Consider the following 7,340-nt stretch of genomic DNA (forward strand, 5'->3'; position numbering starts at 1 on the left):
ATTGATCATGTACTTATCCATGTAGAAAATCTTAATAAAATATCCCAGAGATATTTTATAGACCACACTCTCTGATTAGACTCAATTAGGCTAGAAATCAACTAAAATTACACACTTTTTAAAGTATTTGGAAGAGAGTGGAATAAAAAAAGAACACTTTGTACAAAAAACTATGGGATGTAGTTAAGGCTATATTATGCAAAAATATGTCTTTATTGCTTTTATTATTTATAAAGAACTATAAAAGTGAACTTCATTTTCAAACTAAGAAATTGGGACAAATAAGGTAAACCAAAAGAAATGAGAAGGAAATATGCAATTGTAAGTTCTCAAAAAAAAAAAAAACAAATAGAAACACAACAACAGAAAGGAAACATCAAACAAAAGCAATTTCACTGAAGAGATGAGTAAGATTAAGTGACAAGCATGATCGGTGAAAATAAGTCAAAAATGTTCAATGTGTGATATGAGGAAGAAAAACCACAGATCTGTGAGAGATTTAAAAATTTACTGGAGAATAGTACATATAAATATATTGTAAATATTTTATTAGTTGGAAAGGTATAATCAAGTAAAATGGGCTTAAAAAGAATTAAAATATCTTGTTAGGCCAATAACCGGTAAGTTGATGGTAAAATAATTAAATATCTACCATTTTAAAAAAGCACCAGGCCCAGATAGTTTTATAGTCAAAACTTGACCTAACTTTTAAAAATATAAAAATTTCTCTGCAAGTGAAGTGGTTGGAGACTGCAAGAATGACAGAAAGCTAAACAATTTGTTTTATTAAAATTGTATAAACTCAGTACTCTGATACCTAACTCTGATAAGGTTTATATAAAAAATAAAGCTCAGGGGCTTCCCCGGTGGCGCAGTGGTTGAGAGTCCGCCTGCCGATGCAGGGGACACGGGCTCGTGCCCCGGTCCGGGAAGACCCCACATGCCGCGGAGCTGCTGGGCCTGTGAGCCATGGCCGCTGAGCCTGCACGTCTGGAGCCTGTGCTCTGCAACGGGAGAGGCCACAACAGTGAGAGGCCCGCGTACCGCAAAAAAAAAAAAATAAAGCTCAGAGTTAGTTTGTTACAGATGCAGATTTTCTAAAGTGTCAGCAAAAAGATTTCTGTCAAATAGTAGAATAAGAATGCCACACCCCAATAGTACTTATTCAAAGAATTCAAGGACATTTCAAATTCTGAAATATATCAAAAGTTCCTTACCTCAATGAATTAAAGAGAGGAAAAGCCATATGATTATACCATTAGAAACTGAAGAAGTACTTTATGAAATCCAGTGTCCATTCTCCTTACAAATTCTAAGTAAAATTTGAATAGAAGGAAGGAAGTAGGCAGGATAAAGACATACTTAACAGAAAACATGAAAATAAATGGTAAAACCCTGAAATGAATGCCATTAAAATATGGAAAAGTTAGGGGTAACTTCTATTACTGTAACAACTGAACAATATTTAACAAGTGCTAATTGATGCAATAAAACCGGTAAATAAAATAATCAACACGAATACAGCAAAGAAAGAGACTCAATTACTGTACCCTTACAAAATTCAAGAGACTCCACTAAAACAACTATTAAAATTATTAACAGAACATGAAAATTGGGGTTGAGAGGGATTGGATAAATATACAAAATCAGTAGCCTTTCTCCATACCGAAATATTAAGTTAGAAAAGGGAAAATTATTATTCGTGATAATGAAAAAAATATTTAGGAATAAATGAGAAAATATTGGTCAGAAATGGAGAAAACTATAAAATCTTTCAAAAATAAATGAGAAAACTATCATACTTCTGGTTAGGAGGATGTACACCATGAAAGTACTGATTCATCCTAATTTAATGAAATTTGAATCTGAATTGAATCTGGTCCAAATAATTAAAATTCCATTGGAAGACCAAATGATTAAGAAAAGCCAAGAAATTTTTGAAAAAGAGTAATGATTAGGGACTTGACATAGCATTTAAAAATGCAAAAATTTACTGTATTAGTTTCTTACTTGTACCATAACACATTACTATAAACTTGGTAGCTTAAAATGACGGAAGTTTACTCTTTCACAACTCTGGAGGCCAGAAGTCTGAAATCAGACTTAATATCAGACAACCAGGCCATCCCCTGTTGTTTGTAATTAGAATGCCAGTACAGACTTCTCCCTTTCTGGTCTACCGCAGGAATGGTTTATATTTTATAGAGGTCAGTGGGGAATCTTCTTTCTACTTTTCCTGAATCACAGAGAGCTTTTATTGAGATCCATAGAGCTAGGCTTGGGTCTATCCAAAATCATGTTTGTTCCTATCTAAGCTTGGGTTCCCCAAAAGCAGATACTTGAGACTAGGATTGGGGTGTAAGTCACATGGGTTGTGGATTACCAGGAAGTTGTACAACCTTCTGGTTGAAAGTATCAGGAGGTACTTACAGGGGAGTGAAGAGTTGAGAAAGGGAAGGAAAAGAAGCCCGGTATGTGTTAATGACGTGTGTTAATGACAGGTTACTCCAAGGGTAATCATATCTCAATACCACTGGGAAGCTCTAGGGGCAGTGTAGAACAGACTTCAAGAGTTGTCCCAACTAAGTGCTGAGAAGCTAGGGTAGTTTTACCCCCCAGTTCCCACCCCTCATTGCTTGAGGCCAGTTTCTGGGGGATTAGCCCCCCAGCACCTGTAACCACCTCTGTGTTGGGGAGAGCAGAGAGCAAGCCCACAGACAGGGAGCTGGCAGCTGCCGGCAGCAGTCCACCTTTACCTGAGCACCAACACCGTCTGCTACAATGACCTAGAAAGATAGTTCACATCTTAATTGCCAACAACTTTATTTCATAAATAGGTTAGGGCTTCTAACTTGACCTTATAAAGATAATTTAGCCTAGATTCTTAAGCAAAGTGCAAACACTAAATTCATTCATTGATGAGTATTCTGTTTTTTTGCTCTGATAGGGAAAATTATATTTTAAATTAAGATTCTAAATCTTTTTTGCGATTCCCTGAAAATATTGGGAGTGTCTGGGTCCTGACCGAGAAGTTAAAGATCCATGCAGTTCACTCCAATTGCGACATTTAAGCCCATCCGATCTCATTAACAGGCAGTGAGCCTCCCACCAACACTCCCTTTTTAAACTGATGAGCAATTAGAGCTGACAGAGACATATAAATGAAAATATTCACTGTATTTGTATTGGGACTGAAAATCACCATAGTTATCCTGCTCACAAAATCTGGCCAATGGGGCATACACGGTCCCTTGGGTATGTGCTTCTCTGTTCCTCTCTCTGTGCTTCTTGCCTTTCCAGGGGCTAGACCCAAAAATGGAGGCATTAAAACCAATCTTGTTTTGCTTTGTGTCAGAATATTCTTTGGCAACGACATACTTCTCTTTTTTTTAATTTGATAATTTTCTTCAAATCTAGACTTGCTCTTACGTTATTAAGGCTGGCACATGCTTGCTGCAATGCCATCTGAGGCTTGTCTCATTGCCAGCAGGTCTCAAATCCTAGTTTTCTGTCTAAGATGTAAGGGCAGAAATGTTATTTATGGGTAATTACAAAATCACCTTGCTCCATTTGATTTATTGGAGAAATTTCAAACAAGGTTTAGTGCTCATCTCAAGCAGACAACTATGCTGATAGCGTTTAATGATTTATTGAATGCTTTCAACTCCAGCTCTTTCTCGCTTTCAATTTTTAGACGGTGGATTCAGGGAGTGTTTCAGATGCACTCCACGCTATGGAGATATTTGGAAGGCCTGGAAACACAGCCTGGCCCTTCCGCCCTTCCTCTTGCTGGTAGTTGATTTGATTGGCTGTGTTTTCTGCCTGTGTGCATAGCTGGGAGGGGCCTGAGGTGTCACCTACAGTGCTCTGGCTCCTCCTGGTTGTAGGATCTACTGCCAAGGTGTTGGGATGTGAGTTTAACCGGCGGTGACAGGGACAATCAGAGGCACTGAGTTAGTGATGAATTTATTGGTTAACAAAGTAAAACTTATTTACATTGAGTGTAGATTCCATTTGTGTCATGGAATATATTTTCCAGATATGCCAATATTATATTTTTAATTAAATCTTTTTGATATTTGAGGTATAGTTTACCTGAGTGAAATGCATGGCTATGAAGTGCATGGATCAATGAGTGTATGTATTCATGTAACATACACCCCAGTCAACATACCAAACATTTTCATCACCCCAGAAACTCCCTTGTAACTGATTCCAGTCAGTTCCCCCACTTTCAATCACACTTCAAGCTTTCTATCAGTACAGAACAGTTTTGCTTGTTCTTGAATTTCATGTAACTAGAATCATATAGGATGTACTTTTTTGTATCTAGCTTCTTTCACTCAGTATTATGTTTGGTTTTTAAAATTCATCTTCGTAGTTGTGTAAATCAAGTTTGTTTCTTTTCATTGCTGAATAGCGTTCTATTGTATGAATATACAATAAGGTCTTTCTCAGATCTCTTGTTGATGGATATTTGGATTATTTCCAATTTTTGGCTAGTATGAATAAAGCTGCTATAAATATTCTTGTACGAGACTATTGTGGGCATATGTTTTCCTTTCTATTGAATAAAACCTGGGAGTGAAATTGCCGGATCATAGAACAGGTCTATGTATAAATTCACATCACTTTTATGGTTTAGAAATGTTTCCTTAAGGTTACGTGATGAAATGTAATAGATTTCCAAAGCAACTCCTAAAATTTAGAGTGATTTTTTACCTATATATAGTATCCCAGCTATTTCTGCCTGTATGCAACATATTGTTCAGTAACCCAAGGTGTAGTTTGCTTTCTTGGCCTGTGAGGATGTCACCTAGAGGGCATTTTGAGGAGTATATTCAGCCGGCCATGTCCCCCAATACAATTATGCCCTCGAGCAACGGAGGAACCCATGACATCAATGAATGCTTATTGTGCTGTCCTGATTGCATATTCAGGTCTTTTCCCTAGGAAGAGGGCACTCTTGGGACCGGGTCCTGCATGAGCTAGAAAAAGTGATGCCTGCTATGATTACCTACAAAAGATGTGTGTGAAGGGTGCTGGTTAGAGACCCTGTAAATAACAAAGGAGAATGTGAAGTCAAAAAGTCTTTTGGAGGAGCAACTAAGAATGGAGTCAGGATTGCATTATAGACAATGGTGATAGGATTTTAAGAATTGTATAAATTGCTCATTTATTTAATTTGATTTGCTGTCCTCTCTGTTTATTCTGCAGCAATTTATAAGAAGTTAAGCAAGTAAGCTTCTTTTTTTTTAACTTTTTTTTTTTTTTTTCTGTACACGGGCCTCTCACTGCTGTGGCCTCTCCCGTTGCGGAGCACAGGCTCCAGATGCGCAGGCTCAGCAGCCATGGCTCACGGGCCCAGCCGCTCCGTGGCATGTGGGATCTTCCCGGACTGGGGCACGAACCCGTGTCCCCTAGCATCGGCAGGCGGACTCTCAACCACTGTGCCACCAGGGAAGCCCAGTAAGCTTCTTAGTGGGGCCAGGGTAGGGGGTCTTCTGGAGGAACCATATTTCATGCTGGGGCTGGAAAGATACCCTATGGGGCAGAGTAGATTGCAACAGAAAGGGAACCAGACATGGAAACCAGCCTGTGTGACCTAGGAATTCATGGTCTACGGGCTGATGGTGGGAGGCGTTCTTCAGTGCCTGGAGGCTCAGGTACTCTTAAATTCTCCTCTGTTACAATGAATTGACCAACTTCTAGCCTTGTGCTGGTCCAATTAGTCTGTACAGCTGTATCTCTGACTGTTATGTCATTGTGTGACCTTGACAAATCCATATGACATTGGGTTTTGGCAGGTTCCCTTGGGCGTTTGTGCTTGGTGAGGGCAATGCTGGAGTTTTCCGCTATTATCCAGGCAAAGACGACGTATTTCCTTAATTAAATGATTGGATTTCAATCTAGGCTCCCTTTTAGCCTATGAATTTCCTACATAAAGATCACCTAATTTGATGATGTGGGAATTTTGTTTCCTGGCCTGAGTTCTCCCTGGCAATTCAACATGATTAAAATGTCTGGAGAGCATCTTCAAGTAGAGCAGCCTTTGGGGTCCCATTGTCATCTGATCCTTGAATGGATGTCTGTTTCTCCTGGCCCTCTTATGCCAACTTTTGATCATTTATGAAATACTGCCAGGTGAGAAGGTAGCCTCTTGGGGAAGATTTGGAGAGATTAATTCATGCTTTAGTTATTTGGAGGCTAGAGGGCTGTAACTCTCCACTTGCAGGAGTGCTGGATCATGGCAGGTTAACCAAAGAACAGGTCCCCATGTTCTGAGAAAGTATTAGATATCAAGACTCCCTCCCCTCCATTGGTGGGAATTGCAGTTTTTAAAAAAATTCAGTATTGGATTCTAAGTTTCTTTATTTTTTTTCTTTTTTAAGGAACTGGACTGAATATATTTGCTCGATCTTTTGTCACCATATGTCCCCAGTCACCTGGCGAGAGTGGAAGCAGCAGGCAATTTAATTCGTTCACAGTATAATCTTGGGTCCTTTTGAGTAAGAGCGTTTAGCAGCTCTGCTCCCTAATTGTGGAATTTACTACCAATTTATAGTCACAGTGCCCTGCCTGTCTCTGCTTAAATAAACTAAAACTTTCTGCATTCCCAGAAGAATTTGAAACACTCCAGTGCGGGGGTTGGTGGGGGGTGGGGGTAGGCGTGAAAGGGCATCTGAAAGAGGAAGGGAGAAATGTTTGTTGTTCAGTGCTCAGGTATTCTCCTGGAAAGAGGGATGCACAAATTCACACTCACTCTTATTTCTGTTTCAGGAGACTGTGTAAGGAAAATAAAAGTAACGATAATAGGGCTTCCCTGGTGGCGCAGTGGTTGGGAGTCCGCCTGCCGATGCTAGGGGACACGGGTTCGTGCCCCGGTCCGGGAAGATCCCACATGCCGTGGAGCGGCTGGGCCCGTGAGCCATGGCCGCTGGGCCTGCGCGTCCGGAGCCTGTGCTCCGGCAAAGGGAGAGGCCACAACAGTGAGAGGCCCGTGTACCGCAAAAAAAAAAAAAAAAAAAAAAAAAAAAAAAAGTAACGATAATAAAATCAAGGAAAACAGGAGAGGGGAGGCATGGAGAAGTAAAAGAGGTAAAAATGGAGAGGAAAGCAAAGCTCTTGGAAGAGCCAAGGAGGGAATGAATCAACCTATTCTCTCGTGTCCTTTCCTCCCACTTCTCTGTAACTGCAGTGAATTTAGTGGCTTTCTTAAATCAGTGACATTCACATATATCACAGGGCTGTTCTTTTTGCTGAAATATTTATTTGCCTTGAGTTGGACTGTATGAAACATGAAACACAGACTTAGTAATTGACACTTAATGTTCCCTTGT

The sequence above is a fragment of the Phocoena sinus genome, chromosome 15 (assembly GCF_008692025.1).
Source record: "Phocoena sinus isolate mPhoSin1 chromosome 15, mPhoSin1.pri, whole genome shotgun sequence".
Classification (NCBI taxonomy): Eukaryota; Metazoa; Chordata; class Mammalia; order Artiodactyla; family Phocoenidae; genus Phocoena; species Phocoena sinus.